Below are 27453 nucleotides of genomic sequence, written 5' to 3' on the forward strand. Positions count from 1 at the left end.
ATCATTCATTCTTCCGTGTTCTCATTCATAAAATGTGGTGAATATTAGTACCTTTCTCAGAGGGTTATCATGAGAATTATGTCGGGGCTTCGTGGGTGGCGCAGTGGTTGAGAGTCCGCCTGCTGATGCAGGGGACACGGGTTCGTGCCCCGGTCTGGGAGGATCCCACATGCCGCGGAGCGGCTGGGCCCGTGAGCCATGGCCGCTGAGCCTGCGCGTCCAGAGCCTGTGCTCCGCAACGGGAGAGGCCACAACAGTGAGAGGCCCGCGTACCGCAAAAAAAAAAAAAAAAAAGAATTATGTCATAAGAATTATGACACATATAAATTCTCAATAGATGCTTATTATTCTGGTGGGAGAATTTCAGAGCAATGTGCGCATCTCAGGGAAAGATGCAAAAAGCCCCCAGGATGGAAATGGTGATGAAATAAAGCTGACATTACTTCACATGCTGCATACATTTGCTTGGGCCTGAAGTACACCCTACTGAGACTGATATATTTTGGAGTAAAGGTTTAATATGGTTTTCTCTTTCATGAACTAGTTCCTTCCCATCTACAACTCTTTTTTATAATTGACCTCTCAACATTTTCTATTGCTTCTTATGGAATAATTAAAAACAATGGGCTTAATTTTCCTCTTTCATCTGTTGTGCATCTTCTGTATGGGCTACACAGAGCCCCTCTCTGCTCCATCCTCACTGGGTCTACACCTGGGTGAACCAAGGACCATGGAAGGAACCTGAATGGTGAGCTAGTTATTTGCAAAGATATATGTATTTTGCTGGTTTCTTAGCCCTAACATTCTTTTTCTTGTTTTTAAAAGTCACACTGTACACCTACTGTCCTATGGGAGGGACCATGCCCTCTTCCAAGTCATCCCTAAGCCATATTAGCAAGTCCACACCACCAGGCATAAATGTGTTTTCTGCAAAATTGAACGCAGAGAGCTTCCCATTATGAAAAAATCCTGATGAGATTAATGTGAATTGGATCTTATTCTTCTTTGTGTAACCAACTATCTGGTGTTAAAAAAAAAAAAAAAGACTTGTAGGTTGATGGGAAGCCACCAGTTCTGCTTTGCTGGGAAAGGGAAAGGCCAGTTCTCAAGACTTCCTCTACACCATGTTGGGACCCAGAACCAAAGAAATGGTCCATCTGTCATCCATATGACTAGTTGTTGTTGTTGTTGTTGTTTTAATAAATAAATAAATTAATTAATTTTTGGCTGCATTGGGTCTTCATTGCTGTGCACGGGCTTTCTCTAGCTGTGGCGAGCGGGGGCTACTCTTCGCTGCTGTGCGCGGGCTTCTCATTGCAGTGGCTTGTCTTTGTTGTGGAGCACGGGCTCTAGGTGTGCGGGCTTCAGTAGTTGTAGGATGCAGGCTCAGTAGTTGTGGCGCATGGACGTGGTTGCTCTGCGGCATGTGGGATCTTCCAGGACCAGGGTTGGAACCCGTGTCCCCTGCATTGGCAGGCAGATTCTTAACCACTGTGCCACCAGGGAAGTCCCATATGAGCAGTTTTAATTTGGAAAATTACAAGCCTAGTTTGAGTACTGAAAGCAAGTTGCTAGTATAGCATGGTGATTAAAAGCACAGGTTTTAAAATGGACAGATCTGGGTTCAAATTTCCATTTAGCCACTTAACAGCTTTGTGAGTTACCAGTCTCACAGCTATACTTTCCTCCTCTGTGCGGAAGAATAGTAATACAAACTTCATAGAAATTAAACGAAGTTATATATCTGGCACATAGTAGGAACTGAATAAATGGTAGTTAATATTATTATTGCTGCTGGTTGGCTAGTGACCGTGCTTTTGACCAACCAAATATAGCACTGGATGTAGGTGAGCACATGGGAGAGGAATAGCCTATAAGAAACTGTATCCCCAGGTGGCATCCCTCTGCTAGGATGCGTCAGAGAATTCCATCCTAGAGAGGCTCCTTGGCCTTGAGTATGTAATGCAATCCAAATCTTCCCTTTGCTATTCCACAGTCCAGCATTGTTAATCTGAGAAGTTGCTAAGAACTCAATAGACACCATAAATTATTTTGAATTACTCTCTCATTATCTTTGCCCAGATTTGGAAATTTACAAAGCAAGTAAAGCGCTTCTGAGTTTATCTGCTGGAGCAATGAGTTGAGTCTGTTATAGCAGGAATGCTTCCTCAGACATCCATACACCTTTTACACGTCAGCAACAGTAAGCAAAATCAGGACACCTGGACATCTTAAATGTGACCCAATAACATAATGTTTTACAAATATACGCATTTTTATATAAATTGATTTTTTTTAATGTTGAGACTTCTTTTAATTTATTTATTTTTATTTTTGGCTGTGTTGGGTCTTTGTTTCTGTGCGAGGGCTTTCTCTAGTTGTGGCAAGCGGGGGCCAACCTTCATTGCGGTGCGCGGGCCTCTCACTGTCGTGGCCTCTCTTGTTGCGGAGCACAGGCTCCAGATGTGCAGGCTCAGTAGTTGTGGCTCACGGGCCTAGTTGCTCCGCGGCATGTGGGATCTTCCCGGACCAGGGCTCGAACCCGTGTCCCCTGCATTTGCAGGCAGATTCTCAACCACTGCGCCACCAGGGAAGCCCTGGATTTTTTTTTTTTAAGTATGATTGTGTACTTACCTGATGTGAAAATAAGATCATGGCTAAGCTATGGTTTTCCTGCCTTTCCTGCTCTTGTTATAGCCACAAGTGCAACCACGGTTTGTGAATTAGGGAAGCAGTTGGTCCCTCACACCTATAGGGTAAAGGGTGGATGCGGAGCAGTGGGTACACAGAGCTCTGTAACTCTCCAAGTGCACAGGAGCCCCTGTCAATCCACAGGCGCATGAGGGATGCAGGTGTCATGGAGTCATGGAGGGGGTAGGGGCATTGATGCCTCCTTTTATTCCATTAGCCTGCCTCCCTGCCTCCAGCACCTCAGAGGCTTGCCTTGGCATGCTGAGGCTGGGCTCTGGGGAGGTAAGCGAGGTTAGTTAGTCAGGATGAGAGCAGGGAAGCTGTGTGACAGTGGCTGGGACCAGGGGAGTGGGGAGCAGGCACACATCCTTTCTCTGGTCCTTGAATGAATGAGCACATTCATTCATTGTCCCAAGCTTCTATCTCAAATTCCTCTGCTTCACTTCTCTGTGGGATATTTTCTCCACCTCTGTATGAGATACAAAAACAGGGGTGGGTCTCAAATAGTTGAAATTCTTTTCTCCTTTGCCACTGCTTTTGCTCCCTTCCATTCAAACAAAAGGGTGTAGAGTTTGGATGAAAACCAACAGGGTTATAAAGAATTTTATCTTTGGATAAGGCTTTCAATAGCTGCTTTCTGTGTCCTGAGCGCAGAGTTGCCTCGTGAGTGAGTAAGTAGAAAGCACTTATCAATGCAGAGAAATATTTTCCCAGGTTTCCCTTCCCCACGGAGCCACACTGAATTCTCAAAAGAAAACAGTCAGCATAAATTCTTGCTTACCCTCCACACTTTTTCCCCTCTAAAGCAGAAGGAATTCTGAATTTAGGAAGGATGGAGATAAGGTTGAATGACAAAGTATGACGTGTAATGGAGGGGAGGGCTTTCTCTCTTCACCTCTAGGGAGCACTTCCCTGCCTTTGTCCCCACACTAGCCAGCTGGGTCCTGACTGAGCCTGCTCTGGCTGTGGAACTGGTAGAAGGAATCTGTACTGAGTAGGCCCAGGGTCTCCTGGCCAGTCCCCCAGTCCCAGCTTAGCCTTGAATCCCACCTACAGCCTGGTCTGTTTGGCTTCAGCGGAAAATAACACAGACACTGGAACCATATTGCTTGGGATCTAATCCCTGCTTCCACCACTTTCTAACTGTGCAACCCTGAAGAAGTCACTTAACCTCTCTGTGCTACAGTTTTGTCATCTGTAAAATAGAGGTTATAATAGTAGCTACCCCATAGGGTTGTTGAGTGGATTCGATGAGGTAATACTTGTAAAATGCTTAGAAGGTTTTCTGGCACCTAGTAAATGCTCAATACATGGTAATTATTTTGCTGTAAGCCCACAGAAGCATGGAGAGGAATGGGCTCACCTTGTCCTTTGGCGTTAGTGAAACGGAGAGCTTGGCACACCTTGCTCTAGACATGGTGCCCCAGGCTGGGCTTCGGCTCCTTGATTTACAAGGAATGAACTGATGAAAAATGACCCTAATCCAGAGTATCTGCCTCAGTCTCAACCTTTCCAAGGTTAATAATGTCTTTGCAATCTCTGATTTCTAAAAGATTTTTTTTCTTTCCTTTTTCAGTAACAGAAGAAAAACATATTTGTGGTTAAAATTCATATAATTCTAAACTATAGAAAATGAAAACCAAAAGCTTTCTTCCACAAAACATTTTCCAAAGGCTATTAACAATTATTGGCTTTGTTCAAAAATAAAGAAATATATAAAATAAAAAGAGTAATAGTTTTGTTTGGTTGTTGCTACTTCCAGGAGCCAAATTCTTTTAGTTCTGCAGAATGAATTCATGCAGAATGAATTATTCAGTAGTTAGTGTGACTAACATGGCCCATGTGAACAAATTTAGTCAAGGGGTTTTTGTTTTTTGTTTTTTTTAGTTCCATTTATAAGTGACTCAATTTGCCTTGTTACTATTGTCTTAGTAAGATTTTTTCTTGCTTAGTGTTGCATTTTGTTAATTACATATTTCTGAGGCCAAGCAAGCTTATCACATCCACATATTCAGGTACTAAATATTTATTTTGAAAAAACTTTTCTAAGTGTCTAAATTTCTTCACACATTAAAGAACATTTGATCTCAATGACTTGCTTACTGTGTGACTTCTAGAGAATCAAACAAAAGTAGTTGGTCGTGTTCCTCTACATATAAAATGGATGCCATATATTAGTTTGTCAGATGGTCATAATAAGGACCTAATAAGTGTGAAATACCTCCATTAAAAACTAGTTAAGATAGGGACTTCCCTGGTGGCACAGTGGTTAAGAATCCACCTGTCAATGCAGGGCACATGGGTTCAAGCCTTGGTCTGGGAAGATCCCACATGTCACAGAGCAACTAAGCCTGTATGCCACAACTACTGAGCTTGCACTCTAGAGCCCACGAGCCACAACTACTGAGCCCGCGTGCCACAACTACTGAAGTCCGTGCACCTAGAGCCCGTGCTCCACAACAAGAGAAGCCACCGCAATGAGAAGCCCGTGCACCTCAACAAACAGTAGTCCCCACTCTTCCCAACTAGAGAAAGCCCACGCACAGCAACAAAGACCCAACACAGCCAAAAATAAAAAAATAAATTAAGAAATTAATTTTTAAACAACTAGTTAAGATAGTATATTTCTGCAAATTGTTAAACTGAACTTCATCAAAACTAAAAACGTCTGCCCTTTAAAAGATACTGTTAGTGAATAAAAAGACAAGCCACAGATTGAAAAAAAATCTTTGCAAGGCACATATCTTTTAAAGGACTTATATCTACAATATATAAAGAGCTCTCAAATCTCAACAATTAAAAAATAATAATAGTGGGCAAAAGATTTGAGCAGACACTTTACCAAAGAAGATATACAAATGTCAAATAAGTACATGAAAAGATACTCAATGTCATTAGTCATTAGAAAAACACAAATTAAAATGACAATGAGATGTTACTATACATTAATCAGAATGGCTAAAATTAAATAGACTGACCATACCAGGTGTTGGTGAGGATATGGAGGAACTGGAGCTCTCATACACTGCTGGTGGGAACGCACAACAGTATAACCTCTTTGGAAAAGTCTGTCAGTTTCTTAAGAAGCTAAACATATACCTGCCATACAACACAGTCTCTGCAGGTATAAGTATTTATCCAAGAGAAATGACAACGTACATCTATACAAAGACTTGTACACCAACGATCATAGAAGCTTTTTTGGTAATAGCCAAAAACTGGAAATGACTCAAATATTCATCAGCAAATGAATGGATAAACAAATTATGGTATGTCCATACAATGGAATACTACTCAGTAATAAAAAGGAATAAACTATGGATATATGCAACAACATAGATTAATCTGTAAATAATTATGCTGAGTGACTGAAGCCAGACCAAAAAAGAGTACATTTGATTTTATTTCATTTATGTAAAATTCTAGAAAAACACAAATAATCTATAGTGACAGAAAGCAGATCAGTGACTGCTTGGGGAGGAGGTCAAAGGGAGGCAGGAGAAATATACTATAAAGGAGCACAGGGAATCTTTTGAGGATGATGAATACGTACACGGTCTTGACTGCAGTAGTGTTTTCATAGGTTTACACATATTCCAAACGTATCAAATTGTACATTTAAATTATATGCAGTTTGCTGTATGTCAATTAGTCAATTATACTTCAGTAAAGTTGTTTTAAAAAATGATGTAGCTCTAGAAATATAGCATCAGAGTACCATAGTAGTACTACTTCTTGTTTCCGGTGCCCTTATGAAATTTCGCCCCAATTTTTCTATTTAGAGGCCAGACTGACATTTTTTATATATATATGCTAAAATAAAGCAACTATGCAAATACGCATATAAACTTTGGAATCTGACTGACCTGGGTTTTAATTCTGGCAAAGATAGTTAGCTGTTCCCTAACGCCTTTTCTCCGCTTATCTCTCTTTTTTTTTTTTCCTTGCTGTACGCAGGCCTCTCACTGTTGTGGCCTCTCCCGTTGTGAAGCACAGGCTCCGGACATGCAGGCTTAGTGGCCATGGCTCAGGGGCCCAGCCGCTCCACAGCATGTGGGATCCTCCCAGACCGGGGCACGAACCCGTGTCCCCTGCATCAGCAGGCAGACTCTCAACCACTGCGCCACCAGGGCAGCCCTCCGCTTATCTCTTAATATTAGAATGCTTGAGTCTTAGCTAAGCTCATGGCTGCCTAGAATAAAGACTATAGTTTTCTGACCCTCTTTTTTTTTTTTTTTTTTTTTGCGGTACGTGGGCCTCTCACTGTTGTGGCCTCTCCCGTTGAGGAGCACAGGCTCCGGACGCGCAGGCTCAGCGGCCATGGCTCACGGGCCCAGCCGCTCCGCGGCATGTGGGATCTTCCCGGACCGGGGCAGGAACCCATGTCCCCCGCATCGGCAGGTGGACCCTCAACCACTGCGCCACCAGGGAAGCCCTCTGACCCTCTTTGCAGCTAGCTGTGGCCATGATTATGTTCTAGTCAATGGAATATAAGCAGAAAGATTATGTGTGACTTCTGAGAAGTGTCTTTAAAGGGTGGAGCACACACTTCTTTGGCTTTCCTCCTTTCTGCTGGCTGGAATGAGGATGTGATGGCTGGAACCTGAGTGGCCTTATTGAACCATGAAGAAGAAGCCATATGTGAAGAATAATGGGTGACAACATGGAAGGAGTTCTAGATCTTGACCCCCTGAAGCATTACATCAGCCCTGCACAACTTACTTTCAGCCTTTTTATATATGACAGAGAAAATGAAATAAAATTCTACCCTTGTTTAAATCTCCCTGTTTCCTAACATGTACAAGTGGTCCAAACCCTAACTGATATATTGGACAAATTACTCACAATTTTCTAATCTGTCAAATTTGAATAAGTTTATAATAGTTTCTATCTTAAAGAGTTATTATGAGAACTAAATGAGACAATACATTTAAACACTTGGAGTTGTATCTGACCCCACAGTAAATGCTCAATAAAATATAAGCTTCACTTATTGTTATTATTTACATGAACTCATCCCTGACTTAGGAAATAAAATCAGCCCCAAGATCTTAGCTCAGCGACCACTGTGTAGTACAGAGGAAAAGAGGGCATCATGGCCCCCCTTTGCCCTGGTACCCGGTGCCCCAAGGAGGCACCTTGATGGAAGTTCCTCCTGTGCTCTACACATCCCACTGCTGCTGCTGAGACTGGTATCGGGGTCTGGGGAAGCCCTGCCAACCACTCTGCCACCTATTCTGATCAATTAAACGAACACAAGCCTGACTGAAATAAAAAAAGCAGTGGATTTGGCATCCTCTCCTCTGGAAGTGCTCCCCCTGGGCAACATACATGACTGGCACCAGGTTTCTCTGCTGCGAGCAATTCCATATCCAAAGGACCTTAATTTTTTCCAGTTGGGAGTGGATAATTGACTAAAAACCACGAGGAAACACCACTACCTGAGCCAGTATCATCCTCTCAGTATTCTCAACAGGGGCATCAACTCCTTGGACAAGTTAATTTTCAGTTCCGTAAACTTGGCTAGGCAGTTTAAAAGGACAGAAGGCAGCTTTGCTAGGAGAAAAGGGGTCAGTTACTGTTTGGAATTCAAGAGTTTCCTCTCTTTTAACACTGCCAGAAGACGGCCAAGAACAGCAGCTGTAGGTAAACTGGATTCTGAAAAGCAAGAGGTGGTACCTGGGGTTCCACAGGCCAAGTAATTAAAAAAGAAGAAAACCCACTGAAATGAAAGAGAAGGCTGTAAGTGAGCAAAATCTCTTGACAATAACAAGTGGTTGACTGTCCCTGAATATCTCAGCGGGACCACATTGTCCCAGGAAATCCTAACCCAAGTGGATTATGAACCTGAGAATGGAAGGCAGTTACTCAGGACACCCAGCCCTGACATGTTCTTCAGCTGGTGATGTAAGGGCCACGGACAAGATGACTTTGTGTCCCCCCCCAGCCCCACGACTGCCACACACACACTTCCCATTAGAGATGACTTGGGAATGAGAAGTAGGGGATTCCGGGACCACTAGGCCCCTGGTTAACATAAATCCAATTACTCTTCATGGGTCCTAGATAGAGAAGTGTCTGGGCTGAGGTAGAGAGTAAGTTACTCTGAGAAACTTCTATTTTATTTCACATGATTTGGAGTGGTAGTTAATAGAACCAATGACAGAATCAACATTCAAAGACTGTAGAAAGGCTGGAATAATGTCCTAAAAATCATGCAAAATATAAATAAGAGCTACAGATTATAAAGTCCTATGTTTACATTCCAGATATCAATTGCATGAACAAAGGACGGGAAAAAAATCTTGATAATATTTCAACATGATAAAAACAAAGGGAAGCACTGTCCAAACCTTCTTCCACAGAATTCTCTTTCAGAAGATTCCTAGCGTACATTGCATGATATTAATTCATGTTTTCCTAAGCACTTATTACATGCTGGGCATTGTTGTAAGGCTTCGGGTATATTCACTCATTTATTTCTCATAACAACCCTCTGTGGTAGGTACTATTATTGTTGTTCCAGTCTCCCTGTGGGGAAACTGAAGGCCATTTGATCAAGGTCACACAGCTGGCAGAACTAGGTTATAAACCACTCTTAACTACTATGTCATAATGCCTCTCCAAGGACTCATAAGTAAAGAAACTGGTTTTACTTTGAATTAAAATTTCACATACTTGTTTGAGCACTGAACACTTTTTTTTTTTTTTTTTGGTCACACCACGCAGCATGCAGGATCTTAGTACCTCGATCAGGGATTGAACCCACACCCCCTGCAGTGGAAATGCGGAGTCTTAACCACTGGACCGCCAGGGAAGTACCTGAACACTTTTTTTTAAGGCGCCCCAATTATATCTTATAGATTAGTGTTTCTTTAAACAAGTTGGGAACCAGTGCTAAGAAGGTTAGTTGACCCTAATGAAGACCAATAAAGTGGTATAGTTGTCCTCAAACCGAAATAAACGTACAGAAGAACAATTTTATTCCAGAGATGTAGTTGTCTGACTGTGTACCCTGTGCTTATCCAGCCTCACCTGGAACATTCTGCTCAGTGCTGGGTACCATGTTTTCTCATAAACCAAAGATGACCAAGAGTCACCTGAACATCACTATTAGCTGAGAAATAGCTGACATGGATGGCGGAGTGTAGTCTGGAGAGGGGCTGAGAGGAAGTTACTAACTTCTTTAAGTATCTGAAGGGCTTCTGGGTATTTCTTTGGAGGACAGAAATGGGATGAACAAGGAAAAGTACTAGAGAAGCAAATTTCCACTCAGAATGAAGGAGAATTTCTTAGAATACAACAGGCTTTTTGTGAAGTCTTGGATACCTGACTCTCTGGGATGGCCGAGCAGGAATCAAGGCTGGCTGACACGGCCATGGAGACAGCGTGGTGGGAACAGTGTGGTCAGAGGACCATAGCTATGGGACCTACATTCCAGCCCGTCTCAGTTTCCCAGCAGTCAAATGGAGGTAAGGACATGTATTTCATATTGGGAGGGTAGAAAGAAGTTTAATGATGGAGTGACTGATGGGTGGCATCATATGGGAAATTGCTTGATGCAATGGAAGTCTCCAAGTATATACCATCAGACAAACTGTCCTAGATGTTACGGAACAGAGAGGCTCCCAGACCAAATTAAGAGGCTCAAATCACATAATTCATTCAATCAAAAGAGATGCAAAGGGAGTAAGGTGGAATCCTATCAATATGATTACAATAGGGTTACAAGCAGAGTGGAGGGACCATACCATGTAAAGCCTGGGATGTGCAATGTTCACAAAACAAAGACAGACCAAATTGCCAATAAACTGACTTTGTACCCAGGTACAAACGGCCTTGTCGTCCGGTGGCAAGTATAGCATACACCCGTGGGGTAAGTCAGAAAGCCCTGGGGGTTGTCAGAGGCTTCCCTATTCACAGCATTGTACCTAAATAGAAGATTTTATCCTTCTCCATACTGAATGTAATAAATTAACCAGACCTATACTGTCTTGTCCTCAACAGATGGTTCTTGTTTTTCCCTTACACTCATCTAAAGGCCCTTACCACAAACTACAGCTCTGAAATTGAGTTTTAGAAGAAACATCAAAGAATCTCAATAACAGATGGTATCTAATACCTGCCAGACTCTACCCAAGGACAGAACTGGGATTTTCAGGACTCTTTTAGTCATAAAGCAGACGTCATGAAAGTCGAACTTAACCCAAGATCACAAAACAAGAACTAATTACCTAAGACTGAAATAATGAATTTGATTGTGGTTAATGTTCCATTGTGAATTACTCCTTAAGCTGTTTTGATCTGTCAGTTGAACACTGAACACACTTTCAACTGGTATCTTGTCCTAACTGATCCCTCAGGTTTCAGAAAACTTTCTATAAAAGCTCTTCTGATAGGTTGTCAAGAAAACCCAACGAAAAATGATTCTGTAGAAAAGATGTCATATATTGATTGATCTTACTACTTAGAAAAGTAGTTGAAAGCTATGCAAAGTACATTTACTGTTTTTTAAACATTTTGTTGTGATATAATTGATTGCATAGGTTCAATACTCAATACCTCTTTTTGTACTTACATAAATAAAACAGGCCAGGTACCACAAAACATACTATATCAGAAATAAAATTTTCAGTCTTAGTTTCTGCATACTTTTTCAGTCTTGGTTTCTGGATATTTTTTCACAGTGAGAGTGTTGGCGTACCTAAAAATTAATGATATTTGTGGTCAGATTGTAATATGTGCTTTTTTTAGACTACGTCTCAATGTGCTCAAAAGATAAAGGTCTTACCTTCTGGACCTGTCAGAGGACATGATGAAATCAACTTTAATAGGTGGATAGTTACACAAACATCACAAACAACGCTTCTGATAAGGAAGCACAAGAGCTAAATCAACAAATAAGAATTCAACACCAAAAGAGGAATCTTGACATTGCAAAGGCAATAGAGCAGATGAAAAAGATATGACGCCTGGATGTACAGAGCTTCATGTGGTCTCATGGTCTGGAGAAGCTGACAGCAGTCACAGCCCCGGGGCTTCTGAAAAGACTGGACTGATTGGACTCATGTTGATATGGGTGAATTGTTTAAAAGATGCTATTTCCATATCGTTTAATAGTGACGGTTTATAATAACATATCTGTATGATATGTTAGAACGGAAACAGTGACTATTCAGAGGATGACTTGTAATGTGCATTTGTTGCACTGCTGAGAAGATAAAGCTATGCCATAGAAGGAAAAAACCAAATAGGATGGATGAAACTCATCAGATGTGCTGAGTAAACGTAAATAGCGAGTAAGTAGAGCATGTATATGTTAAACGTAGACAGAAAAGAGTGGACAAGCCAGGAGAATCCTAATATTCATGAAATAATAAATATACGTGAGACATATGAAGCACTAACAAGGAAACCCAAATACTCAGGATACAAAATATGCATGAACACTCAATGTTCCTAAGGCCTTAATTCGGCCAACCATTGGTGTCAGCCATCATGGCCAACACATTCTCTCTCCATGAACTACAAATAAAACCCATGGTTGTTCACTAACCTAATTAATGACCTAGTTAATGACAAGGGCATACTCGTCCCCATCCCTGTGTCTCTCTGAAAAGTGTGTGTCCTTAGCTCCAGACACCGTCTGCCTGTGGACCCTCTTGCTCAAGCTTCAGTTGTGGTTTTTACAAACGAAAGCATCAGTGGCGAAGGTTGGTGTGGCTGGGAGAGAAAGAGAGAGACAGAGAGAGAGAAAGAGAACAGATGAACTTTGCACAACCTATGATTCAGGCGCCATGGTCCTTCCACCCCATTTACATCCTGTTTTGGGTTACTACCACTTGCTTCTCCCTGTGTATTTTAAATTAATAACCCATGTGATTTGAGCATTTTAATTTGATCTGTGAGCCTTTCTGTTGTGTGACCTCTGGGATAGCTTGCCTGGTAGTGCCCTGGGAGGTACACACTGCATCACGGTAATTTTCCACGAGACAGATGGAATCCAGGATTCTGGAACCTTAACCAGCTGACTACTATGATCATGTCCCCCAGCTAGGTTCCCAAGGGACATCTGTGCACAGTGTCTGGGGGCATCTATGGAATCCTATGTGTGGATTTAGGCCCACGGAATTCACAGTGAAATCTGACCACGGGCTCCCAGTGTCCTGGGTCACTTGGAGCCATGAGTTCTTCTGCTTAGATTAGGTGTCCACCAAAACTAACTAAGTGGCATCCTTATCACCCGGGCCCATAACCAAACTTTAGCTCAAAGGATCAAGGGAAAAAAACAACAGACAGCATCCTGGAAACAATGGGTCAAGGGAAGAGTTACATGAACTAGTGTAATCTCACTCCTGGCCTCCCCATGTCCCTGATTTCTGGGATAAGAAAGGATTCCACAGAGAAATCTCACCATATGGACTCAGAGTTCCAATTCCTTTTGTGCTCACCATCACATTTTGAAAGCTCTGGCCCTTAGCACCAAGGCCCTGAGGGGTGGGGGTGGGAGGGGCAGGGGCAAGAGAGGGAGCCAAGCACTCCACCTGGTGGTCATAATACTGTATTAACAGGTTTTTACTAAAAATTGGTTGCACTGAGTTACTTAAGCAATTGATAATGGTTTGTTTTCTCAAGGGCTCTGCAAATGGTCACAAGATAGAATACTATAGGAGACCCTTCCTCTGGAGGCCAGGTGGCCTGGGTGACCTCTAAAGGCCACTGTAAATCTTAGATCTTATGAATCTTTCATAATTTGTCTTGTCACAAATGCAAAAGACATTACAGGCAGTCCTCACTTTGCATGATTCCAATATGCACGAATTTCCATTTCCACGATTTAGTTAAGTAACACCAGTCCCTCAACTACACAGTTCCAATTTCAGTTCCTGCTGTATATTAACCATGAGTGATTGCATAGGTACAAACTTCGCTTACAGCTCCTCAGTCCACAAATCACTTATGGAAATGACAGATTTGCATTATGGTCTGTGACTGGTCATGTCAGACAGTTTGCACACAGACAGCAAAGTGTGTAGTTTTGTTGCCTCATTATCTCTCAGTGATAAAACCATGTGACGTTTTATCAAAATGGATAACTGAAAGAGGGAACTGGCCAATAAACAGAGAAACAAAAAGGGATAATGTGGTAAGTGAAATTCCAACTGAATGTAAGGCGAGTTATATAGAAGTAATAAGTAACTGTGGGAATACTGTCACTGCAATGTTGTAGAGACTAGATATTCAGTCAGAGGAACTTTGGGAAGGAGAACTTACTGACATAAATGAAGGAGAGGATGAGGATGTCTCAGAAGAAGTGATACCGGCCAAAACTTCTCACTAAAAAAACTCTCAGAGAGATTTTATGACATTGAAATCACGAAGGACAAAATGTCGGAAGCCGATCCGTATTTAGAAAGGAGTATGACAATTTGCTAAGGTGTAGGAAAGATACTTGCTCCATATGGTATATTATACAGAAGTCAAGTACAGTTTAAATTGCTTTTGATAAGTTTTTTACAAAGAAATAAAACACGTTAATTCTCAGTATTTCTAACGTTTAAATTACAGTGTACCAGGGACTTCCCTGGTGGCACAGTGGTTAAGATTCTGCACTCCTAATGCAGGGGGCCAGGGTTCGATCCCTGGTCAGGGAACTAGATCCCACATGCATGCTGCAACTAAGAGTTCGCATGCCACAACTAAGGAGCCCAGCTGCCGTAACTAAGACCTGACACAACCAAATAAATAAGAAGAAAAATAAACTTGAAATTACAGTGTACCAAATATTAGTTTTGCAATTTTTTTCATTTTCCTATCTATTTATAATTGGCAGTAAAAGAGTCTTTAATGTTTTGACAAACATTTTTAAAGTTTATGGAACAATTTTCATTTTCCTATTGATTATTAAGATAGCTTTGCATGATTTCAGCTTACACAGTCATTTTTAGTCCTGCACAACCACACAAAGTGAGCACCGTCTGCAATCTTTAAAGCAGGGTTACAAACTCAAAGGCCTTCAAGAACCAGGAAGGTAAGGCAAATGAGGGAAGCAGGAAGGTAAAAGATGATATGTGACCACAAACCCCCTGGCCTTTGTGGGAAACCGTGGAGACCGTGCCCTAGGGAGCTTTATCCTGTCCAAGAAAGGCAGCCTCGACTCAACTCTATGGAGAGCCGAGCCGAGAGAAACGTTGGCCCAGGGTTGCCAGATCTTCTGATTCTGCAAGAGATGCCTGAAGTCTGGATTTATATGTGAAACCTCACAACTTTTAAACAAAGACAGTGTTTCAAACTTAAAACACGCTGTGAACCAAACAAACAAAATGGCATCAAGCGGTGGCCTTTATTTTAACATGCCTGCAATAGAACGGTGTCAGTGTTGGATGAAAGACAGCCATCAGAGGTTCGGTACTAGGCAGGCTGGGAAGTCAGACGATTAAGAATTTTTGTTGGTTTTGTTGGCTGCTCGGCTTGCAGGATCTTAGTTTCCCCACCAGGGACCGAACCCGGGCCTCTGCAGTGGAAGTGCCGAGTCCTAACCACTGGACCACCGGGGAATTCCCCCACTTCCTTGTTTTATCTGTGGGCAGAGTGAACCTGAGATTCCCACCACTGCATCTCTGGAAGACAGTTCACTGCTTGAACCTGTGTAGGGCACCTGAAATGGAGAACTCGTTATCACATTTGCTAGGTGTCCTGAAGAAGAAAGATTCTTAAAGGATAGGCAGTAGGAAGTTTTGCTGGGTATATGGAATAGAAAGCACATAAAATAAATGGCTGCTGCTGGGGTCACCCCAGTGAAGGGCGGCAGGGAGGGGGAGCCCCAAGGGGGCTGCCACAAGAGAAGATGGAACCACCGTCAGCGGTGAGGAGTCAGGGCACAGAGGCAAACTTCCTCTACTGTCTCATTGTGGATTTTCCCCCCTGTTCTATTTCATATTTATTAGGTCATGTACTGAGCCCCTGAACTGCTTCTGTTTGCCCACAGACTTGACAAATTACGGCTCAAAGTATTTAATAAGACTAGAAGTTTTCAAATTGATTTTTATAACCATCCTTAGATACTGGAGGTAGATTAACCATCTGGAATTTCTATTTAGACATGTAACAGCAACTTCAGCTCAGACAAATGAGGACTCTGAGTTGGAAGAAATCCTAGAGGCCACTTAGCCGAAGCCTCAACCAAAGAAGGAATTTCCCTTTAAAACCCTTGGCTGGAGACCAGCAGGCTTCTGCTTGCAACACTCCCCCAAACTTGCTTCACCTTCAGTAAATACAATCAGCAACTCACATATATACTTCCGACATCTAAGAACAAGACAGATGCTAAGGGTCTGACCACCTTCTCGCTCAACGAGAATAGAACATTTGCAGATGGAAGATTTGATGATAATATGACACAATTGCAAAAAGAAGATCTGGAGGACAAATGTGATTGCTCAGGTAAATATATCATTTTCAGTTTGAAAAGAATAACCACCTTATGAGGAATCATGAGTTTTGAGAGCTGAAACCAATTTTTGGTGAAGGGTGAGCATATATAAACAAGGCCACAGTGCTTTTGGAGTCATTTTCTTTCTGTCTTTGACTCTACACCAAAGCATTGCTTCCTTTTAGAAATTATATTAACAGTGTTATAGAAAATTTCGGAAAAACATGCATAATCCTATATACAAATACACTTTTCCTTTTGCATCTTTCTTCCCAACCAATCTTTGTCTCAATACATACATAGTTGGACATGGCTGTCATCAAAGGGTTCATATTATTTGATTTTGAGGAAGATACTCTCTCTTTGTTCCTAAATACTCATTTCCCCATTTTTTTTTTAATAAAACCCTGATCTTGCTTCCGAGTGGCAATGTGCCTGGTCCGAGGTAATGAATCAGATTTGGTAAACCAATTGTAATCATCCTGCTTCCCGTTTTTCCTTACAGCTAGGGGGTAATCTGTGAACCAGCTTTGGCAAAAGAGACATAGGGAATGCCTGCTGGGAGTGCTTCTGGGAACGTTCTCACTTTCATCATAAAAGGGAATTCCCTTATCCCTTCTTCCTATATTGATCAAAGACATGATGGCTAGAGCTTTGGCAGCCATCTTGTGACCAAGAGGAAAAGCTCAGGAGAATTACAGGGATGTTGGCTTTGAACCAACACTGAAATTGGATTTCTTGGTTTATGAGAAAAATAAATTCTATCTGAGCCACTGTGGTTAGGCTGTCTGTTACAACTGAATATAATTCTAGCTGATGAAAGCATTTTATTTCTACTTAATTTCTTAATTATTCTTTGCAATAGGTCATAACATTTCATTTTGTTGATATGCTATAATTTAACGACATTGTTTTATTGTTGAGGATATAGGTTGTTTTTAGTTATTTGATATTACAGACAACACTTCAACAAGCATCTTTGTGCATTTAGCTTTTTATTTTATCAATAATGTGTTAAAGGCTATGAGTATCTTGATGGTTCTTAAATTGCTTTTCTGAAGTATTATATAAATGTACAATGCCTCCAAGAGTATATAACTAAATTAATTTCACCATAATTTCATCAGCAATGGGTCTTGCCATTATTTTTTGGCTGAATTTTTTAGGTATGAGATGCTACTTCAAGTTTGCTTTAATTAACAGCTCAGTTTTAATAGGAAGAAGTTAGTGATTTGTGTAAAATGGCTGAGAACTAGGCCAAAGCTGTCTGTGAATATGCAGGCATTTAGCCTCCCTGTCTGAATCATCCTCTCTTTTTATTATGAGCGCTGTGCTGGAGTGCAGGATCCCAGCCTTGATTGGCCTCTCAGCTCTGCCACATGTCTTCCCTCTGAAGGGGATGCTCAGCCTGGAAGTGCACAGAGACCTTCCCTGGCACTCATTGTGGCTGCTGAGGAAGCCGGGGCCCCAGCAGCAGAATCTGCGGAAGAGGCAAAGGATGGTCTAAATGAGTCCATGAGGACGGAGGAGAACAGTTCCGGAGAAGAACCGTTTGGTAGGATCCCTCTATATCCTCAGCGGCAGCATGGGGGGTGGGTGGGACAAAGGGAAAGCAGCCCACGGGCAGGCAGGCAACTGGGGGGGAGGGAGGGGTCTGGGCAGCGACACCTGGTCTGGGAGCTGGTAATCCCTAAAGCCTAATCTACCCCCTTGTATGGTTTGTCATCTTCTAGACTCTCTGCCCAAGGAGGGTGAGCTAAGCAAGCTTGGGGGTGAGGGTTGCAGGGCCACAGTGCTGCACAACCCTAAGGGGCACTGCTCACACAGACTACAACACACGAGGCACCCCCTGCTCAGTTACAGCTATCAAGTATGACGAGGATGAGGTGATCGTGGTGGACTCACCTTCTCACATCACTTCTCTGCTTAGAAACCATCCCTGGCTCCTCTTGTCTCTACAGTCCAAACCCTGAACATAATGTCCTTCATGACGTGGCCCTACTGACTCCCCAGCTCTGAGCCACGTTCCCCTCTTCCCCACCACTTTTCCTGATTCCTTTAACATTGGACAGTCCAACCATGTTGATGTACTTGACACACCCAAACACCACCATTTACTCTCAACACCCAGCTTGGAGGTTGCCTTCTTCGGGAAGTCTTTCTTTCAGTGCCCCAGGGAAGAGCAAGCCACCTCCTCCCTTGTGAAGTACCCCCTGTGTGGCCCTGGCACGTTGCAGTTGCACAGACTTCTGTTCTAGCACTTACTGTATTGTATGTAGTTCACTTCGCTGTTGCACTGTGAGTTCCCTGCAAGACAGAGCCCTCAAACTTTTCAACTTTGTGTTTCTAGCACACAGCATAGTGCACAACCGGACGCAGTACACAACAGATGCTTGCTAAATTAATGACATTTTATGGGTCTAACTTGTTTTGGAATAGAACTCATTCTTCAGCTGCAATGGTATATATGATCAAGAGACTACAAATGTCCCTTCCTAGTCTCATTGTTTCAATTGCTGGATCACTAGCAAGGTTGAATTCCAGTGGTTCTCAAAGTTGTTTACTCATCAGATTCACCTGTGGAGCTTACAAACACCCCCCCTCCCCCCCAATAAGCACAGAACAATTAAATCAGAATCTCTGCTGGTAGGAGGCAGGCATTTGTGCTTTAAGGACCATCCCCCAGGTGATTCCAATATACAGCCTCACGCTGAGAACCACTAGCTTAAACAATCCTGAGCAGTTAGTTAAAAAAAGCTTTTCCTGTGTGCCCCCCATATAGTACAATATAAGTCCTGTGTTAGGCATTTGGAAGTGGGGTGGGAGGTGGAGTTTGCCCCTAAGGGCTGGAAGTGGGGTGGGAGGTGGAGTTTGCCCCTAAGGGCAGCCTCAGAATTTCTATATTAGTCATAGTACCTGCCCTGAAGAAACTGCATTCCTTACCGTTGCAAGAGACAATAGAATATGGTCTAAGATGGTATCTAAATTGTATGGTTTAGATTCGGGTTTCACAACAGTGATGTTTTGGGTTAGATAATTCTGTGTTGTGGGAGGCTGTCCTGTGCACAGTAGGATATTTAGAAACATCTTTCGGGCTGTATCCACTAGATGAACACCCCCATCTCCATCACCATTTATAAAAATCAAAATGTCTTCAAACATGGCCAAATGTCCTCTGGGACCAAAATCATTCCTTATCGAGAACCACTGATTTTCATTTAGGCGTTGCAGTTGAGCGAGACCCAGATGATTGGTATGCACATTAAAGTGAGAGACAAGCACCATCCCAGAGCATTGCTTCTCAACGTGTGGCCCCGGGTCAGCAGCATCACCTAGGAACCTGTTGGACATCTATATTCTTGGGCCTCACCCCAGATGTACTGACCCCCAAACTCTGTTTTAATAAGTCCTCTGGGTGATCTTCACGCACGTTCAATTTTCAGGTGCACTACTAAATGGTCTAAAGAGGGATGGAAGATTGAATGCTTCGGAGCAATCGGAATATTCTTAGCAGTAGAGCTTGATTGGGGGTTGGCCGGGAGGGTATTACAGGTGAAGGAAAGAGCATTGGAGAAGGATTTTCAGATGTGTATTAGCCTTTACTCTGAAACTGCCAAATCCCTCATTTTCTCCCTTAATTTTTTAAACTTCTTCAATCTGTTTGCTTTCTTGAATTTGGATTTAAAACCATTTCTCCTGCACTTTGTACTCTGTGATGTGTTCGTCAAGTTGTTCAAGTGATTCTTTGAGAACCTCAACAAAACAGAGGATCACTTGCAAAAACACAGGAGTGTGTTTTTGAAAAGTTGTGCGTAATCCAATATTTACCTTCAGACATATGTACAAATCACTACATATTTATAAATGTATTTCTCATTTGCAGGGATTTTGTATTGTGGACCATTTTTATACAGTTAATAACAATCCCCTTAATTTCTACTTTTAGTGGATTTCAGATCTAATATCCCAAATCTATCCTCAAACCCGCAGCTAGAGTGAGATTTCTAAAAACCCCAATCCCTTCATTCTCTTACTTCAAGCCTTTCAGTGACTCCTTATGGGCCTCAGGATAAAGTCCAAACTCATTATTTTTCACAAGACCTTTCACTACCTAGGCTTACTTTCTAGTCTCATCTATAGATTAAATTATGGGCAAAAAAAATCCACGATGAACAAAATATCAAAAATGTAGGTAGAGACAGGCTGTTGATGTTTGCTTAGTGACCTCTGTTATTGTGCGATGGGAATTCTAATCAGCCCAACCTTGGCCAGGGGAGGCGGTGTCATGAGGGTTGACAGTGGCCTGTGACCAGATTGGGCAATGTGGGACTTCATACGTAGGCATGTTTTCTGACTGTAGAGATTCTATTAGCTTCTTCCACTTGATTCAACCTACGGAGCATTTTGGGGTAAGTGCGTAGAAGGGTGCATATATACATACATACATATATATATATATATATATATATATATTTTTTTTTTTTTTTTTTCCCTTCAGGCTCCAGTATGGCTGCACATGGCACTGAATCAGAGTATCACATCCTCCTATTTGATCTGGGAGATCCAATGAAGGCTGATCCGGGATCCTTGGGGACAGTAATATGCATGGTGGGGGGAGAAGGTCAGCTACCTTGCTCGGATTTTTAGCTCTAAGTGAACCTTGAACCACCCCCACTGCCCCTCAGTCACACACCCACCGCTTTGTCTTTGGGACCCAGCCTCCCAGACCATTTGCATAACCGCAACACCATGGTTTCTCCCAACTCTAGTCCTTTGCACAAGTTGCCTCTCATGCAGAGAAGGTTCTTACCGGTGTCTTTTTGCTGGGCGAACTTCTACTTTCACTTCACTCTTGATTAGAGGTTGCTTCCTCTAGAAACCCTTTCCTGACCCCCAAAGGCTGCAAGACTAGGTTAGGTGTCCTTCCTGTGGGCTCTGCAGCACGCTGCACGGACCACATGTACTTCATTCACGGCTCCCCCAGTGTAAGCGTTCACGCATCTCTCTCCTGAACTGGACTGTTAGGTCCTCAAGGGCAGGATTGTATCCTGTGTACTCTTGTATCCCCTGAGCCTAGCCCAGTTCTGGACACAGAGTAAATGCTCAGTTAGCCATTTATTAAATGACTAATTAAATGAATTAATACCTGGGTTGAGGGGCTTTGAATCTAAAATAAACACCACATTTCTTCCCCCAAAATTAAAAGTAGTTAGCAATGTCGCACTACATTGTATTGTTAAGTACAGTCAACCTTTGTTTTCTTCCAGTGCTCTTTTCTTCTCTGTTCTTTCTGGGGCTTTGCGTCTCTCTGTGGGAGAACAGCAGGCATCACCCAGGCACCTGGCGCTGAGCCTGGTGCGCTGAAGTCCAGGCACCGCACGCCTCCTGCATCAGCAGCAAAGAAACACTGGCCCTCAAACACCCTCATAGCAGTGCTTTCTCCAGAGAAAGACCCATGAGTCAGAGACATAGAACATGCTTTCTATAAAACCTGCATTAGGCATTATTTACCACTTCTGTAGAGGGGAACCAGTACAACATGTTCAGGAAAGGGGCTGCCAACCTCGGTTTTTTTTCAAATATAATTAAAGATATTCCCTAGTGTTGGCTCACCTAGAATTCAATTAATTTTGAGCATGTGTGGGTGGGGAGGGGAGTGGGAATTGGAGGAAGGTGGTGAAAAGGTACAAGCTTCCAGTTATAAGATAAATAAGTACTAGGGATGTAATGTACAACATGATAAATATAATTAACACTGCTGTGTGTTATATATGAAAGTTAAGACGGTAAATCCTGAGTTCTCATCACAAGGAAAAAATATGTTTTTTTCTATTCCTTTAATTTTGTATCTATATGAGATGACAAATGTTCACTAAACTTATTGTGGTAAGCATTTCATGATGTATGAAAATCAAATCATTATGTCGCACACCTTAAACTTATGCAGTGCTGTATGTCAGTTACATCTCAATGAAACCAGAAGGAAAAAATTTTGAGCATGTGCACATGTATACACAAATATGCACATATGTACATGTAAACCCATATACACACATGTGTATCTATAGATGCTTATATATGTACTTATGCATCTATGTATGTCTATGCATACATGTGTATATAGCCATATATAGATACGCATATGTTCATATATAGTTATACAGATACAAAGATTATATACATATTTATAGTCTTGTAAAATTTTAATAATTTAGGTCAGGAGTCAGCAAACTTTTAATGTAAAGGGTCAGATGGGCTTTGTGGGCCACACCATCCTCTGATACAACTAGTATTCAACTCTGCCATTATACTGTGAAAACAGCCATAGACAGTACGTAAACATATGAGTTTGGCTGTGTTCCAATAAAACCTTATTTACAAAACAGGAGTGGGTTAGATTAGGCCCACTAGCCATAGTTTGCCAACCCTCTTCTTAGATTAGAGATGTGATTGGAAAACTTAGTAAATGGCATTTAACACAAAATTATCTAAGGTTTTGATAACCATATAATGTAGTTATTATATTCTCATATTGAATACTATGACAAAGTACAAATTCTATGGATAAGAACATAAAGTGTGTTCTCTGGTTAGCAGAATTTAAATCCATAAAAACTATGAGAACAACTACTGTTAAAAAAGGATTTATCCAAAGTACAAGTATTCTCCATTTTTCGTCTTTAATAATTATAATAATGTTGTCCAGAATCAATACTTTAAAATGCTCTGTGAATCATCCATTTCCTCATCCATTCAGCAAGCGCTCTGGAAGTGGATGCTTTTTGATTTCCTACATTTTCCGTAGAAAACAAAATCTAGGGACTTCCCTGACGGTGCAGTGGGTAAGACTCCGAGCTCCCAATGCAGGGGGCCCGGGTTCAATCCTTGGTCAGGGAACTAGATCCCACATGCATGCTGCAACTAAGAAGTCTACATGCCGCAACTAAGAAGTCCACGTGCTGTAATTAAAAGATCCCGCATACTGCAACTAAGACCTGGCCGCAGCCAAAATAAATAAATAAATAAACATACCAAAAAAAAGAAAGAAAACAAAATCTATATTACATGTTTCCCCCCTACAAGTCCTGAAAGAACCTGCAATAGCAACAGTGTCCTTTAAAGGCAACCTAATCTTTTAGACATACGACATTTTACCCCTTTCTGGCTCACATTCAATTCTTGTCACACAATCTCTTGACCAGAATAAAAGCAAGGCACTTGGCTCTACTCAGCACAATATCAGTCAGGAACACCACATGTAGAAGTGACGGTGGGCACAGGAACCTCCCCTGTGTGCCTGGGGTGAACAAATGTCATGCAAGAAATGACTGAGCCTTGTCCAGTCTGAGAAAGATGTAACAGCCATCCTGAAATGAGGTGTGTGGTTAATTGCACTTATAGCCAGCACTGCCTTTTGCAATTTACTAAAGATTCAAGTACAAAAGTGACTGAAGACAAGTTCACATGGATTACAGCTCCTGTGAATTTTTCTGTGGTCAAGACATGAACATTCAGAACGCTTTGCCATTTGCTGTTGTTTTCACTGAGCAGATTAAACTGTAGGGAGGAAAGACTGGCAACTCACTTCTTGACCTTTGAGGTAAGGTTGAGTCTTTAAAACATTCTAAGTAATTTTTCCCAGAACATGCATTTCTAAATCACAATACTGATCATTTCGCAATTGAGGAACAAAATTAAGGGAATATATTTTGACTTCAGACTTGGAGAGTATCATTGCATAAGAGATACCTCAGTATTTATTTTTATGGAACTCTTCCCTCCACTCTTAGTCTACATAAGCTATGAGTTTTCTTTTCTTTTTTTTTTTTTTGCGGTACGCGGGCCTCTCACTCTTGTGGCCTCTCCCGTTGTGGAACACAGGCTCCGGACGCGCAGGCTCAGCAGCCATGGCTCACGGGCCCAGCCGCTCCGCAGCATGTAGGATCTTCCTGGACCGGGGCATGAACCCGTGTCCCCTGCATTGGCAGGCGGACTCTCAACCACTGCGCCACCAGGGAAGCCCAACTATGAGTTTATCAGAATTAACGTACCATAGTTACTATCATTGCCTTTAAAGGTAGTGTTACCTTTTATTCCAAGTCTAATTTTTTTATACCTTCAGTAGAAGGCATTCTTTCTCCAGTCTCAGATTTTTTTGAACATTTCTGATGTTTATTTGTTCAACCAGTATTTCTGAATTCATGTTAAATGTTAAAAATATTCTAATAAATCTGACCTCAGAGCAGTTATGGCCACTTGCCACTATTCTTTCATCTGCTAGGTCACTGTGAGAATAGATAAAAACTAGAAGCCCCTGCAGTTGTATCTTAAAAGTTCCAAGTATCAATAGACAGTAGTGCACTTCTTGGGGCTGTGAGCAACACACAGTGAAAAGGAGTAACTGAGTAGAACTAAGACAAGGGAAATCGGGGTCGTGATGTGTCCACTGTCTCAGCCTCCCATGACTTATAGATGATTTCTGAATATCTCAAAAAAGCAATATATCTGTCAAATAGCTAAAACCACAGTGATACTCAGACCCCAGGAAAAGAAAGATGGAAATTAAAATCGCACGGCTGATAGGATCTGGTTGTTGAATGATGGAGATGAAAAAGAAAGAATGAACTGGCTGGTGAGCACAGACAGGCTTTAGACAACCAAAGTCATGTAATTAAACACCACATAATCAGAGGCGAGCAGAAAGTCTCTTTATATCTCATAATACCTGCCTCTTGGTCCCAGCCCAGCATTTCCATATCAGTTCTATTTTGACGGGATAATAGCTTCTCCTTTATGTCCAACCACTCACCACTCATGCTGGGCTTTTCTCCACCTCCCTCCCTCGACCCAGGTTTTCTCCTGCCAAGAAGGGAGATAAGTGTCTGCAAACAACACTGGTTTGACAGTCATTTGCATCAGGAAAATTGCCTGCATCCCTGCTCAAGCCGGCCAGAGAGCTCCCATCATGCAAGAGGCCACCCAGGTCCTGTTCTCCTCCCCCCACCAAGTGGAAGCCAAAAATTGAAGGATACCCTTTTAGAGTTTGCATGGGCTGTTTTTGGAGAGAAGCCATGCCCACTTTGTGTTTGGCACCGTGTGTGTGTGTGTGTGTGTGTGTGTGTGTGTGTGTGTGTGTGAGAGAGAGAGAGAGAGACAGAGAGACAGAGAGACAGAGACATAGAGACAAAGACAGAGAGAGAATCTTCTGTCTTCAAAAGGAAACAAAATGTTTTCCAGTTCCTTCCTTAAGGTGCTTTAGTATTCTCACATTTTAATTTCTTCCTTTGGATTGGTATAATTACCATTCAAATCTGTTATACTCCAAAAATAAGCTAATTCCCCAAATCTATTCATACAGCCTACACACACACTCCGCTATTATCCATTCCATTATGTCCAACATCATGGTATTCATTCGTGAACTCTTCCACCCTTAAGCCATAGCTGATAGCTTTGCACAAGGAGAATTTCCCTGCTTATTTCCCAATTTGGTGCTAACAGGACCTGGAGTGCCTACTCCTACAGCTATTCCTTCACACGGTTCTGTTCACCAGAGGTTGATGGAGACCCTGGAATTCTCACCTGCAAAGGCTGAACCTGACTGGGTTGTCCCTAGACTCAGGCCAGGTTCCACCTCAATCAAAGCAGGTATTAGCTCACAGTGTTCATGTTCCAGATTACAAATCAAACCCATTAGACAAAACTCCTCACTCATCTGTAAAGTGTCACAGAGCCACTGACCTGCACAGTTCTTTATATCATTTATACAACAATCATATTTTGTGCTCTCATTTTCCTACCTGTGCATGTGCAAAATATGCCTAAATAACCAGTGTTTCTAATTTTCCACTTGAAAGAAGCATAAGAAATCTATGTCTTATCTTAATAAATAGAAAAAAAAATCCTTAACCATGAACAGAAAGTCAGAAAACAAGCCTCTGATAAGAGGAGATGAAGAAAGCATGCAGGACTAACTTAGCTTCTAGTAACTGTGACAGGGAATTTTAAAAATTCCAAGGGGGATTTCAAAACTAAAACCTCTATAAACATGTTTTTTCACCCATTGAAAAATATGCTATCATAGAGCTCTTCACCTGCTTCTCCTCTTAAATTTGGTATTTTCTTCATGGTTAGTGAACTCTGGGGTCCCAGCCCTTCCTTATACAATGTAGTGTTCCTACCAGGATGACTCACTAACCTGGTGCTATGATCTGAATGTTTGTGTCCCCTGAAATTCCTATGTTGAAATCCTAACTCCCCAATGAGATGGCATTAGAAAGTGGGGCCTCTGGGAGGTGCTTAGGCCACGAATAGGATTAGTGAAGAGATCCTCATCCCTTTTTCCATTTGAGAACACAAGAGGACACACTACCTGTGAACCAGGAAGTGGGCCCAAACCAGACATTGAATCCGCCGGCCCCTTGATCTTGGACTTTTCAGACTCCAGAACTGTGAGAAATAAATTTCTGTTGTTTATAAACCACACAGTCTATGGCATTTTGTTATAGCAGCTTGAGCTAAGACACTTGTTTAAATGTTTTCAGATGATAAAAGCAACAGAACTTCAGAAAGTGAACAAAATGAAACTCTGTAATTCCATGCCCAACACAAAACTGCTTTAAGTTTTATATATTCCCTCTAGACCTTTAAAATTTTGAATCCTCACTTTAAAATATTTCTATTAAACAAACATGAGAACTAATTTTAGAAACCATCACAAAAAAATCATAAAAGAAAAACGATTAGAATAATCTCTAATCCCTCCACCCAGAGATGAACATTGTTAATACGTATAAATCCAGTTTTTTCTCTTCATACACTAATGTATATCTTTAAATGGATTATTTCTCAATGCTCTTATGGCTCTGTTCTACCTTTATTCATTGGTTCATTCATTCAATAAACATTTATTGAGCACCTACTGGGTTGGCCAAAAAGTTCGTTTGGTTAGTGAATACGTTGTTCTATAAAGTTCTTCGTGAAAATGAAAAATACCTTTTATTTTTACTTAAAGATGAACGAACTTCTTGGCCAACCCAATACTACATACCAGCCAGCACTTTATGAGGTAAAAATGAACTACAAAGGTGCCAGAGCCCCTCATGGTTCTCATGACATTTATAACCTAAAGAAGATAGATCTGAAAAATAATTACTAATTTCTCTTTGAGGACAAAATATTTGTCTATTGGCCTTAAAGTTTCATCTCCCTTTCAAACCTCTCCCACTATCTCATCCCCACAAATTCCAATCTCCTTCTACTTTTTGTGCCTTCATACACCTGCGTCACAATCCAAATGAGAGGTGCCCTGGAACTCTCGGTTCCTACAT

The 27453-nt window shown here is 41.8% G+C and overlaps 1 protein-coding gene and 1 long non-coding RNA gene across 4 annotated transcripts in view; one reads left to right on the top strand and one right to left on the bottom strand.

Moving 5' to 3' along the window:
* Positions 1 to 27453, bottom strand: part of RIPOR2 (RHO family interacting cell polarization regulator 2) — a 210242-nt gene that overhangs the window by 148074 nt on the left and 34715 nt on the right. The window lies entirely within an intron of this gene.
* Positions 15988 to 26762, top strand: LOC109551552 (uncharacterized). Of its 3 annotated transcripts, XR_004528383.2 has the most exons (4): positions 15988 to 16134; positions 17450 to 17678; positions 20622 to 20744; positions 24975 to 26762. It is a non-coding gene; the product is annotated as an uncharacterized lncRNA (long non-coding RNA). The 3 variants fall into 3 exon arrangements; XR_002178352.3 differs by lacking the exon at positions 24975 to 26762 and having other exon boundaries at positions 20622 to 22016; XR_012334362.1 differs by lacking the exon at positions 24975 to 26762 and having other exon boundaries at positions 17520 to 17678; positions 20622 to 22016.

The sequence above is a fragment of the Tursiops truncatus genome, chromosome 10 (genome assembly GCF_011762595.2).
Source record: "Tursiops truncatus isolate mTurTru1 chromosome 10, mTurTru1.mat.Y, whole genome shotgun sequence".
Lineage (NCBI taxonomy): Eukaryota > Metazoa > Chordata > Mammalia > Artiodactyla > Delphinidae > Tursiops > Tursiops truncatus.